The following is a 14,743-nucleotide window of genomic DNA, read 5'->3' as shown; positions in this document are numbered from 1 at the left end:
CCCTAATCTGCCGCCCCCGACATCGCCGACACCTACATTATATTATTAACCCCTAATCTGCCGCTCCGGACACCGCCGACACCTGCATTATACTTATGAACCCCTAATCTGCTGCCCCCAACATCGCCGACACCTACATTATATTTATTAATCCCTAATCTGCCGCCCCCAATGTCGCCGCAACCTACCTACACTTATTAACCCCTAATCTGCTGCCCCCAACGTCGCCGCCACTATATTAAAGTTATTAACCCCTAAACCTAAGTCTAACCCTAACCCTAAATCTTCATCCAGACTGCATCTTCTATCTTCATCAATCCGGCGTGGAGTGGGTCCATCTTCAAGACATCTGACGTGGAGCATCCTCTTCATCCAGAGTCTTCTTACTGAATGAAGGTACCTTTAAGTGATGTCATTCAAGATGGCATCCCTTCAATTCCGATTGACTGATATAATTCTATAATCCAATCGGAATTAAGGTAGAAAAAATCCTATTGGCTGATGCAATCAGCCAATAGGATTGAGTTGGCATTCTATTAGCTGTTCCAATCAGCCAATAGAATGCAAGCTCAATCCTATTGGCTGATTGCATCAGCCAATAGGATTTTTTCTACCTTAATTCCAATTGGCTGATAGAATTCTATCAGCCAATCGGAATTGAAGGGACACCATCTTGGATGACGTCACTTAACGGTACCTTCATTCAGTAAGAAGACTCCGGATGAAGAGGATGCTCCACGTCGGATGTCTTGAAGATGGAGCCGCTCCGCTCAAAATGGATGAAGATAGAAGATGCCGTCTGGGTGAAGATATATATATATATATATATATATACGTTGCTGAGCCTCTGATGTGCGAGCGCCCCATACAAACAAAGTTTGATTAACTTTTCTATGTGTGTGCTGGATCCTCCATTGTTTCTTGTATATATATATATATATGCATATCTCATTTTATTTTGCTTTGCTTGATTGCTCTTTGCAGATATTGTTCTTTTTACTAATTTAGGTTTGTGGCGACCCTTCATCGAGCAAGTCTATCTGTGCCATTTTTCCAATATATATATACATATATAAACACATAAATACACATGAATACATATATAAACACATAAATACACATGAATACACATATATACATATATAAACACATAAATACACATGAATACATATATAAACACATAAATACACATGAATACACATATGTACACACCACCAGCAAAAAAATTATGACTCACTCAAGGCTCAGATGATGGTTAGCATTTTTTAACAAAAAAATATTTTTTAATTAAGACACGTACATTGTTTTTTTAATCATGCGTTTGCACACTAATAGACTACAGCATAGTATAAATATAACTTGTATATGCACTGGGGGAAACAAAATAGTGTGACTCACTTTATTGCTATATTCATTTTATTGCGGTGTTCTTGAACCAAACCCGCAATATCTCATAGGTACGTCTATATATATGTATAGATATATATTGTACCAAAATACCATCAGATATATGTAGAAATATCTATTGGAATTTGAAATATTCATATGTCATGTCGGGTTAGCGCATTTGAGTAAAAGTGATAGGGTTTGCACGCAAGAAAGGTGTTATTTTTTTTTCACTTATCAAGCTCCATTGACATCTATGGGGGGAAATGTTAATACGTTGCGATATTCGAAGTTGGTTTTCTTTGCTCAATTCGGGTTAGCGCTGTGGGAAAACCTTTTACTCTCAACTTAGTAATATTTAGTAATATGCACGTTACCTGGCAAAAAGCTTACTTGTAGCAAATTTAACGAGCGAGTGGGAGTGCTAATTTGTGCTCCACTGATAAACTAGCGCTTTATGGGGAATTTAATTTTGAGTTTAATGTCCGTTGAACTGCATATCCTTACTCAGAACCCCCTGTTTTATTGGATGGAATGATTACTTAAAGCTTATATAAATCATATATAAGAACTAGTATCCTCCAATACGCTAACAGTAGTATAGAAATAATAGTAGCAGTATGCAATACAGCTGAAAGATGCTGGCTGAATACAGTGGTGGGCTAAAGTGGTATTTTAAGCAGGTAGGAAAGCAGGTAGGCTAACATGCATAAAGGGAAGCCACGGCATAGAGCAGGGAATGCAATATTTGCAGACACAGTTGGTGTCACAAGCCAAACAGGGGTCATGGTAAACTAAGACCAAAAAAGACTCACTCTGTTATCTGGCAGGTTCCTCGATCCTCCTTAAGCCATATACGAAATTCCAAGAATTGCAGTCTATCTTCACTGCTCTGTCTTTACCGCTGGTAAATCAAATTCCTTAACCACAGCCTCATACGTCTGCAGAAAACCGCCAGCTTCAACCGCACCCCTTTCAGGGATCAAGCGTGGATTCTATGATGTTACAAAGAATACTGTGATTGCCCTGTATGTGTTGATTGTTTCCATGACTACTGTAGTATATTTAAACTTTGACCTGGTAGCAGTAACCTAGGGTCTATGATTACCGCACGATTTCTGAAGCCAAAACGCGTCAGGCCTATTGCTACCTTCATATATTTTATACTTTTTGAATAAACTACTTTTTTTTAGTCTTCCTGGTCATCCCCTTTATTCTTATATAATCATATATATTTGTTTATAAACCATCAGATATATGTATAAATATTTATTTTTTAATAAATAGGACATATTCCGTTATGCAAATAACATTGGTTTTGCGTTTGCACGAGAGTGGGGTGTTTTTTCCCCACTTTTTTTCTCTGTTTATTTCTATGGGGGAATACCTGAATGTATATGCAATATTCTAAATTCGGATTTTTGCGCTAGCTGGGTTACTGCTAGAGAAAAACATTTCAAATTCAACTTGTAACATGAGCGCAAACCGACTAGCGCAAAAATCTTAATTCTAGCTGAGTCATCGATCAAGCGGAAATGCAAAATACCGCTCCACTTATAATGTTTTATGGCACTTTAATTAACAAGAGAGCTTGTTAGTGGAAGAATTGGATAGGTAATACATTTTTATTTATAAAACAAATTAATAAAATGTTATTTAGCTAATTCTGTAATAGACTCAGTGTATTAATTCCTCTTTAATACTCTAAAGCAAATAGATGCAAAATTATTGAGCAAATAATTATTTCCCTAGAGCTTAGTACATCTTTATATTAGAAAATTTGATTTCCTCCCATTCATATCTAATATATTATGCCTAAATAGATTAAAATATATTTGGTTTATTGTCTTTACACAGATCATCATTGGATAAATATTAATTCTCAAAATACAAGTTATACGCCTATTAAATACAGTACAATATAAGAATTCTCTCATTTTCCACTTATTATTTCTAAGCATTAGTTCAGTTTTGCTGTTTTTGTCATTGCAATATTATTCACAAGCGCCGTAATCCGGTTTAAGAAAGTCAGTTCCCATAGCAACAGATAGTCCCTTGGATCACTGTGGAAACACACTGCTTTGGTGCACACCATAAGAAAAAAAAACAAAACAAAAAACTGCAGTTTTATTTCTCCAAAACATATTTCTATTTAAGTATATATGTAGCATTGTATATAATAATAAATAGCATATACAGGTATAAATCAGCGCTGCGGAATCTGTTGGCGCTCTACAAATACCTGATAATAATAATAATAAATCCCCAGATCCGGAATTCCAAAATACAAACTTGTGCTTAAAACCAAACTTTTTAATATTGAATTTTTAAAATTATTATTATCAAAAATTCCTATTTTGCCCTTCCTGTAAATAACAATCTCCTCTGCTTGTGTCTTTTGCTTGGTTCTTGTGTTCTAAAATGCAAATAATAGACTTTATTGATTTAAGAAACACATGACCTATCTGATTACAGCACTGTACTATCTTTCTGAGGGTACTAAGTATACAAAAGTATTACAAATGATATAAATCTACCTTTAGATTCTATGAATAAACTGTAAACTGTAAATATAGCCTAAATTACATATGATATTGTTGTTTACACTTGGTCTCATCCCTTCACCAAACTGTCCCATTTTACAGATGCAAATATATAAATATTCCAAAAACCAAGCTTTTCCAAAATCATCCTTTCCCCAAGCAGTTTAAATAGAAGACTTTAAAGAAAGATGGAAGAGAGACTGAAACGTTCACAATTCATATAGAGCCTGAAATGTTCACAATTCATATAGAGCCTGAAACGTTCACAATTCATATAGAGACTGAAACATTCACAATTCATATAGAGCCTGAAACGTTCACAATTCATATAGAGCCTGAAACGTTCACAATTCATATAGAGCCTGAAACGTTCACAATTCATATAGAGCCTGAAACGTTCACAATTCATATAGAGCTTGAAACATTCACAATTCATATAGAGCCTGAAACATTCACAATTCATATAGAGACTGAAACGTTCACAATTCATATAGAGCCTGAAACGTTCACAATTCATATAGAGCTTGAAACGTTCACAATTCATATAGAGCCTGAAACATTCACAATTCATATAGAGACTGAAACGTTCACAATTCATATAGACCCTGAAACGTTCACAATTCATATAGAGACTGAAACGTTCACAATTCATATAGAGCCTGAAACGTTCACAATTCATATAGAGACTGAAACGTTCACAATTCATATAGAGCCTGAAACGTTCACAATTCATATAGAGCCTGAAACATTCACAATTCATATAGAGACTGAAACGTTCACAATTCATATAGAGACTGAAACATTCACAATTCATATAGAGACTGAAACGTTCACAATTCATATAGAGCCTGAAACGTTCACAATTCATATAGAGCCTGAAACGTTCACAATTCATATAGAGACTGAAACGTTCACAATTCATATAGAGACTGAAACATTCACAATTCATATAGAGACTGAAACGTTCACAATTCATATAGAGCCTGAAACGTTCACAATTCATATAGAGCCTGAAACTTTCACAATTCATATAGAGCTTGAAACATTCACAATTCATATAGAGCTTGAAACGTTCATAATTCATATAGAGCCTGAAACGTTCACAATTCATATAGAGCCTGAAACGTTCACAATTCATATAGAGCCTGAAACGTTCACAATTCATATAGAGCCTGAAACGTTCACAATTCATATAGAGACTGAAACATTCACAATTCATATAGAGACTGAAACGTTCACAATTCATATAGAGCCTGAAACGTTCACAATTCATATAGAGACTGAAACGTTCACAATTCATATAGAGCCTGAAACATTCACAATTCATATAGAGCCTGAAACGTTCACAATTCATATAGAGACTGAAACGTTCACAATTCATATAGAGACTGAAACATTCACAATTCATATAGAGACTGAAACGTTCACAATTCATATAGAGCCTGAAACGTTCACAATTCATATAGAGACTGAAACGTTCACAATTCATATAGAGCCTGAAACGTTCACAATTCATATAGAGCCTGAAACGTTCACAATTCATATAGAGACTGAAACGTTCACAATTCATATAGAGCCTGAAACATTCACAATTCATATAGAGCCTGAAACGTTCACAATTCATATAGAGCCTGAAACATTCACAATTCATATAGAGCCTGAAACATTCACAATTCATATAGAGACTGAAACGTTCACAATTCATATAGAGCAGTGGTTTCAAACCTGTCCTCAGGCCTCTCCAATGGTCCAGGTTTTCAGGATTACCTAGTTTGAGAACAGGTAAAATAACCATGGTTACTAATCATCTGATTATTTCACCTGTGCTCCAGTTCAGATATTCACAAAATATGGCCTGTTAGGGAAGTCTGAGGACAGGTTTGAAAACCAGTGATCTATCTATCACATGTATTATAGAGCTAAATCTACCTATTTAACTATAGTATCCTTTGTGTGCTGTTCCCATTACAGCATTATGAATTAGGCCCAAGAATGTGCAGGCGTCTTGAACACTATGAGGCCCATTTATCAAGCTCTGAAAAGAGCTGGTGGGCCCGTATTTCTGGGGAGTCTTCAGACTCGCCAGAAACACCAGTTATGAAGCAGCGGTCTAAAAACCGCTGCTTCATAACCCTGTCCGTCTGCACTGATGAGGCGGACAGGAATCTCCGGAATTCAACCTGATCGAGTATGATCGGGTTGATTGACACCTCCCTGCTGGCGGCTGATTGGCTGCGAGTCAGCAGGGGAGCGGCGTTGCACCAGCAGCTCTTGTGAGCTGCTGGTGCAATGTTAAATGCAGAGAGAGTATTGCTCTCCGCATTCAGCGAGGTCTTGCGGACCTGATCCGCACTGTTGGATCAGGTTCGCAAGACCTTTGATAAATAGGCCCCTATGGCTGCTTTGAAGCCATCACAGTGTAGATATGCTCATGCGAGCCTGCTAACTGCAAGTTAAAGGGACAGGAAAACCCCAAAATGTCTTTCATGATTTGGATATAACATACAATTTTAAAATACTTTCCAGTTTACTTCCATTATCAAATTTTCTTTGTTCTCTTGTTATCCTTTGCTGAAGGAACAGCATTTCACTACTGGCAGCAAGATAAACACATCTAGTCAGCCAATCACAAGAGACAAATGTGCGCAGGCACCAATTAGCAGCAGCTCCCACTATTAACTAGTGTAGGATATGTGCATATTCATTTTCTACAAGGGATACCAAGAGAACAAAGCACATTTGAAAATAGAAGTGAATTTAAAAGTGTCTTAAAATTACCTGCTCTATCTGAATCGTTCAAGTTTAATTTTGACATTCTTATCCCTTTAAGTCATACAATTGCGGTTTCTTAGCCTTTCTGGGGCTCGATCCGATAAAAATCGTCGCCCGCAAAAGCTGGCGACGCCAATATTTGCGCTGGTTTGGTATCACATATACGGCGTAACCTAGAAGTTACGCGCGTATATTTCTGCCGTCGCCCGTAGTTTTTTGGGCCGTAGGCAGGTATACCAAACCTGCGCAGTTTGGTATCCAATATACAGCATAAGGACTTACGTGGCGAAAATGGAGAAATCTTACTCCATTTTCACCTCGCCACAAAAAGCAGCCGTAAGAAGCCTTACGCTGACTATTGGAGCCCCGTAACTCCCTAAACTAGCTGCTAAATAAACCTAACACCTAACGCATGCGCAATGTCTATCTCCCTGTCAACCGCGATCCCCCGCCGCAATCCCTAATAAAGTATTTAACCCCTAAACCGCCGCCATCTACATAAACTAACCCCCTACTGTGAGCCCCTAAAACCGCCACCATCTAACTGATCTATACCCTTCTGTGAGCCCCTAAAACCGCCACCATCTAACTGATCTATCCCCTAATGTGAGCCCCTAAAACTGCCACCATTTAACTGATCTATCCCCTAATGTGAGCCCCTAAAACCGCCACCATCTAACTGATCTATCCCCTAATGTGAGCCCCTAAAACTGCCACCATTTAACTGATCTATCCCCTAATGTGAGCCCCTAAAACCGCCACCATCTAACTGATCTATCCCCTAATGTGAACCCCTAAAACCGCCGCCATCTACCTGATCTATCCCCTAATCTGACCCCTTACACCGCCGCCAGCTATATTAATATTATTAACCCCTAATCTAATATCCATAAAGTAATAAGCTCTATTACCAGCCCTTAAAAGGGCCTTTTGCAGGCCTTTGCCCCAAAGTTAACAGCTCTTTTGCCCTATAACCTGCCCTTCCTACACCTCCGCCACCTATATTAATAGTATTAACCCCTAATGTAAGCCCCTTACACCGCCGCCATCTATATTAAAATTATTAACCCCTAATTTAATCTACCTACCCCGCCGCCAGCTATATTATCTATATTAACCCTAAGTATATTATAGTTAATATAGTTATTACATTATATATATTAACTATATTAACCCTAATTATATTAGGGTTAATATAGTTAATATAGTTACTATAGTATTTATATTAACTATATTAACTCTATCTAACCCTAACACCCCTAACTAAATTCTTATTAAATAAATCAAATTTATATTATAAACTAAAATATTCCTATTTAAATCTAAATACTTACCTATAAAATAAGCCCTAAGATAGCTACAATATAATTAATAATTACATTGTAGCTATGTTAGGGTTTATATTTATTTTACAGGTAAATTGTTAATTATTTTAACTGGGTATAATAGCTATTAAATAGTTATGAACTATTTAATAGCTACCTAGTTAAAATAATTACCCAATTACCTGTAAAATAAATCCTAACCTAAGTTACAAATACACCTTCACTATCAATAAATTAAATAAACTACAAATATCTATCTAAAAATACAATTAAATAAACTAAACTAAATTACAAAAAAAACAAAAACACTAAATTACAAAAAATAAAAAAAAGATTACAAGATTTTTAAGATAATTACACCTATTCTAAGCCCCCTAATAAAATAATAAAGCCCCCCAAAATAAAAGAAATTCCCTACCCTATTCTAAATTAAAAAAAGTTCAAAGCTCTTTTACCTTACCAGCCCTTAAAAGGGCCTTTTGTGGGGGCATGCCCCAAAGAAAACTGCTCTTTTGCCTGAAAAAAAAACACAATACCACCCCCCAACATTGCAACCCACCACCCACATACCCCTAATCTAACACACCCAAACCCCCCTTAAATAAACCTAACACTACCCCCCTGAAGATCTCCCTACCTTGTCTTCACCACACCGGGCCGAACTCCTCATCCGATCCGGGCGATGTCTTTATCCAAGCGGCAGCAAAGTCTTCTTCCATCCGGCAGCATCTTCCATCAAGCGGCATCTTCAATCTTCATTCGTCGCTCCTCCGACGCGGAGCATCCATCCCGGCCGACGACTGAACGACGAATGAGGTACCTTTTAAATGACGTCATCCAAGATGGCGTCCGTTGAATTCCGATTGGCTGATAGGATTCTATCAGCCAATCGGAATTAAGGTAGAAAAATCTGATTGGCTGATTGAATCAGCCAATCAGATTGAACTTGAATCTGATTGGCTGATTCAATCAGCCAATCAGATTTTGCTACCTTAATTCCGATTGGCTGATAGAATCCTATCAGCCAATCGGAATTCGACGGACGCCATCTTGGATGACGTCATTTAAAGGTACCTCATTCGTCGTTCAGTCGTCGGCCGGGATGGATGCTCCGCGTCGGAGGAGCGACGAATGAAGATTGAAGATGCCGTTTGATGGAAGATGCTGCCGGATGGAAGAAGACTTTGCTGCCGCTTGGATAAAGACATCGCCCGGATCGGATGAGGAGTTCGGCCCGGTGTGGTGAAGACAAGGTAGGGAGATCTTCAGGGGAGTAGTGTTAGGTTTATTTAAGGGGGGTTTGGGTTAGATTAGGGGTATGTGGGTGGTGGGTTGTAATGTTGGGGGGTGGTATTGTGTTTTTTTTTCAGGCAAAAGAGCAGTTTTCTTTGGGGCATGCCCCCACAAAAGGCCCTTTTAAGGGCTGGTAAGGTAAAAGATCTTTGAACTTTTTTTAATTTAGAATAGGGTAGGGAATTTTTTTTATTTTGGGGGGCTTTATTATTTTATTAGGGGGCTTAGAATAGGTGTAATTAGCTTAAAAATCTTGTAATCTTTTTTTTATTTTTTGTAATTTAGTTTAGTTTATTTAATTGTATTTTTAGATAGATATTTGTAGTTTATTTAATTTATTGATAGTGTAGGTGTATTTGTAACTTAGGTTAGGATTTATTTTACAGGTAATTGGGTAATTATTTTAACTAGGTAGCTATTAAATAGTTAATAACTATTTAATAGCTATTATACCTAGTTAAAATAATTAACAATTTACCTGTAAAATAAATATAAACCCTAACATAGCTACAATGTAGTTATTAATTATATAATAGCTATCTTAGGGTTTATTTTATAGGTAAGTATTTAGATTTAAATAGGAATATTTTAATTAATAATATTAATATTAGATTTATTTTAATAAGAGTTTAGTTAGGGATGTTAGAGTTAGATAGGGTTATTATACTTAATATATATATAATATAATAACGATATTAACTATATTAACCCTAATATAATTAGGGTTAATATAGTTAATATAGCTGGCGGCGGTGTAGGGGGATTAGATTAGGGGTTAATGTATTTAATATAGCTGGCGGCGGTGTAGGGGGATTAGATTAGGGGTTAATACATTTATTATAGCTGGCGGCGGTGTAAGGGGATTTAGATTAGATGCAAAAGAGCTGATTACTTTGTGACAAAGCCCCGCCAAAAGTAAAAGAGCAGTTTTCTTTGGGGCATGCCCCGCAAAAAGCCCTTTTAAGGGCTGGCAAAAGAGCTGTTTACTTTGGGGTAATGCCATGCAAAAAGCCCTTTTCAGGGCTATTTGTAGGGTTAGACTTAGATTTAGTGGTAGGGATAGTTTAGTATTTTAGGGGTTAAATAATTTAATATAGATGGCGGCGGGGTAGGGGGATTAGATTAGGGGTTAATAATTTTAAAATAGATGGCGGCGGGGTAGGGGCTCACTTTAGGGGGTTATAGATTTAATATAGCTGGCGGGGGATCCGGGAGCGGCGGTTTAGGGGTTAATAACTTTATTAGGTTGCGGCGGGGTTTGGGAGCGGCGGTTTAGGGGTTAATAACTTTTTTTATTGTTAGGCTAGTGAGGGGGGATAGCGGATAGAGGGTTAGACGTGTGGGGCTATGTTAGGGAGGCGTGTTAGACGTGTCGGGCTATGTTAGGGAGGCGTGTTAGACAGTGCGGGTGATTTCATACTTTAGTCAGGTTTTGTAGGTGCCGGCAGTTTCTAACATGGGGCAAGTCACTGGGGACGCCAGAAATTTGTACTTGCGCAGATTTCTGGACATCGCTGGTTTATCCGACTTACGGCACGTTAGCAACTGACGGCGCAGTATATTGGATAGCTCGAGTTGCGACGCAGGTTCCCTTGCTTGCGCCGCAAACTACGCCGTATATCGGATCGCGCCCCCGATGTCTAGGATGGCAGAAATAAATCAACCTGAATTTGACTAGTTTCTGCGAGAGCAGGGGGCAGTAATTCCCAATGATTTTCTTGTTCAATTATAACAGTAGGCAGTGGATGTACAGAGTCCACTGCCCGCTCACCGCAAGGATTGGTGGACAGGTTCCCTCATTGAGAACCTTGTCTATCTGTCTAGAAATAACATGGGAACTATATTGCAACAGTTGTATGCTGTAATGGAAAGGTGCTAAATTTCAACAAGTGAAAGAGATTTTTTTTTACTATTGTTTTATTATTTTTTTAAATTATACACTCCGTATGAATCATGATCCCTATGTGCCATAAAAAAGGTCAGGGTTTCATATATTTGTCATTTCTCAATCTGAGCAAGAGAGCACAACCAAACTCAGAGCTATGTCTGAACCTCCTTGAGGAGTTGCAACCCTCAAGGCATTCAAACTGGGAGTCAACTGGTTTCCGCTTTTTGATTTCAAGGTGCCTACTCATGGAGTAATGCATATAAGTGCACAGAAGAGAGACATTCAAATGTGAATGAGCAATCCTGGTATAAGATATACTTGTCTAAGGTCCTCTCAGGGTGCCTACTCATGGAGTAATGCATATAAGTGCACAGAAGAGAGACATTCAAATGTGAATGAGCAGTCCTGGTATAAGATATACTTGTCTAAGGTCCTCTCAGGGTGCATACTCTTTCAGTTCACTTTCCATTTAAGTAATATCTTAACTACACTGAAAATAAAAATACCACACTTGTTTAACTAGTTAACACTCACTCAGGGTGTAGTCTATGTTAGCTCATTAGTCCTTTTAAAATGAGAAATATCTTGTAGTAAGTTAGTCAATCACTAATGAGTACAGAGGCTGAAACTTACAAGTGGATTCATTAATATCCTTTTTATTCTCTGATGATTCACATCTAATACTCAATGTCCCCTTGTTCTCTTTGTTCCTACTCACATAAATACTTGGCACAACTTTAGAATTTACAAGGATAGATTTCATAATACTGCATTTCCAAAAATTAGGATCTTTTTCATTTATTTTATTTTAAATAAGAGATTATCTGTGTTTGGTTATAATTGCTAAAACTAGCTATTCATCTATTTGTATAATTATTATTATTAGTATTATTATTATTAAAGTGAATACACAATGACAACATATGCATTTTTCATTAACTGTGGCCACAATTATAAATAGACCCTTACCCTTGAGCAATGAGCATTAGTAAATGCACTCTTATTCAATATGCTATAGAGGCAGAAAGGCTTTTACAATTTAATAGTGAGTGATGTGAAACAAAGAGCAAAGGTTCCGAGGCACAAATAATGTGATTAGTATATGTTATGGTAGAAAAAATTTCAGAAAAGTAACAGGAGTTAATCTAAAAAGAGTTAGGGTGAAAATGCACTTGCTCTGGATTTCTACATAATAAAAGTCTCTTGAGGTGAGTGAGAAATGGATTTACATAATGTAGTTTGGAAGTGTTATTTTTAGTCTTGCAATCACATCAGCTGTGGGAATTGTAAGTGACTGTAATAGCAAATTCAGTCTATAACAGTTAACCTGTAAGGGGTGGGTGGTATGGAAAAGAGGATGGGAGGGAACTGGGTTAGTGTTTAAGGTGTAATGTGCGGAGCAGGAAGTCTGGATAAACTCTCTGGTAGGGTGGACTTCACTGTTGCAACGTGGAAATTATATTTCTTGCTCAGTCTATGTCCTGTTAGACTTAGCAGAGAAAGTGTAGATTTTTGTTGCTGAAACACAAGAACTGGACCCTTTTTGGAATGTTTATTGGAATGTTCAAGTCTTAACTTCATGTACTGTAGATATAGATACAAACTGAAATAGGTACTTTACTCTGTCTTTGATATGATGGAAATTAACAAATAGCATCAAAAGTAGTTTTAATCAAAAATAATTTTAACAAGGCAGTTGAGGCATCAGTAAAAAGAAAGAAGCGAACATTCATCTATAGGAAGCATTTTAGACCATATTTAATAATAAAAAAAAAACTCCAGGTGTAATTTATTATGAATTATTAACAAGTGTAATCTTTTTTTTATTCCAATATTTGTTGACAAAATAGAAGATATTTCATTAATATCAGGACCTAAAACCAGCCAGTGAGAAAAATAAACTTGCACCTAGATTACGAGTTATGCGCACTATAGGGAAATTAATGAATGCAAGAAAAGTTGCGTTATTTAACCCCCTATAGCGCAGTCATTACAAGTTTTTCAAAACACGGCTTGTGCGTGCGATATGGGGTTTTTAAGCTCCATACCGCACAAAAAACAAGCACTGTTTTGATGTGCTCGTGCACGCTTTCCCCCACAGACATCAATGGGGAGAGCGGATCAGAAAAAAACACCTGCGATCGCGGAAAGAAAAGCTCTGTAACTCAGCCCCATTGAAGTCTATGGGGAAAATAAAAGTTATGTTTAAACCTAGCACCCTAACATAAACCCTAAGTCTAAACACTCCTAATCTGCTGCCCCCGACATTGCCAGCACCTACATAATGTTATTAACCCCTAATCTTCTGCTCCTGATATCACCCAGCCTAAATAAAGTTATTTACCCCTATTCCGACGCACCCCAACATCGCCGCCACTATATTAAAGTTGTTAACCCCTATCCCGCCAGCCCCCCACATCGCAACAACCTAAATTAAACTATTAACCCCTACACCTACCCCTAAACCTAACCCTAACCCTAACGTAACCCTAACCCTAAACCTAAATGCCCCTAACTTTAACATAATTAAAAAAGATCTAAATTAAATTTACAATTATTAACTAAATAATACCTATTTAAAACTAAATACCTCTGAAATAAAACCTAAGCTAGCTACAATATAACTAATAGTTGCATTGCAGCTAGCTTTATTTTTATTTCACAGGTAAGTTTGTATTTATTTTAACTAGGTAGACTAGTTAGTAAATAGTTATTTATAAAAAAATAAATACAAACTTAACTGTCAAATAAAATCTAAGCTACCTTACACTAAAACCTTACATTACAAAGAATAAAAAACAATAAAATCACACACAAAAAACTACAATTACAAAAAACAAACAAACCTACCATTACAAAAAATAAAAAACAAAATTATCCAAAAAATAAAAATTATTCCTATTCTAATGCCCTTTAAAAAAAACAAAAAAAAAACACCCCAAAATAAAAAAGTCTAATCTAGAATAAACTACCAAGGACCCTTAAATGGGCCTTTTGTAGGGCATTGCCCTAAGTTATACAGCTCTTTTGCTACAAAAAAACAAACAGCACCCAACAGTATACAAACCTCCACCCCACAAACTACCAAGGGCTCTTAAAAGGGCCTTTTGGGGGGCCCTTGTAGGGCATTCCCTAAGATAAACAGCTCTTTTGCTACAAAATAAACAAACACCCCCTAACAGTATACAAACCCCCATCCCCCAAACTACCAAGGGCCCTTAAAAGGGCCTTTGTTTTTTTTTAAAAGGGCCTTTTGTAGGACATTGCCCTAAGTTAAACAGCTCTTTTACTACACAAAAAAACAAACACCACCTAAAAATATATTACACAAAATAACAAACAAATTATAAAAAATAATAAAAAATAAAAAAAAAAACACCCGAAAATAAAAAACCTAATCTAGAATAAACTATCAATGGCCCTTAAAAGGGACTTTTGTAGGGTATTGCTCTAAAGATATCAGCTCTTTTGTAAAAAAAAAAAATACAAATACCCACTAACATTACAAACTCCCACCCCGCCAAATCCACAAAAAA

Source organism: Bombina bombina, chromosome 8, assembly GCF_027579735.1.
Source record: "Bombina bombina isolate aBomBom1 chromosome 8, aBomBom1.pri, whole genome shotgun sequence".
In the NCBI taxonomy this organism is placed as follows: Eukaryota; Metazoa; Chordata; class Amphibia; order Anura; family Bombinatoridae; genus Bombina; species Bombina bombina.
This window is presented reverse-complemented; position numbering follows the sequence as displayed.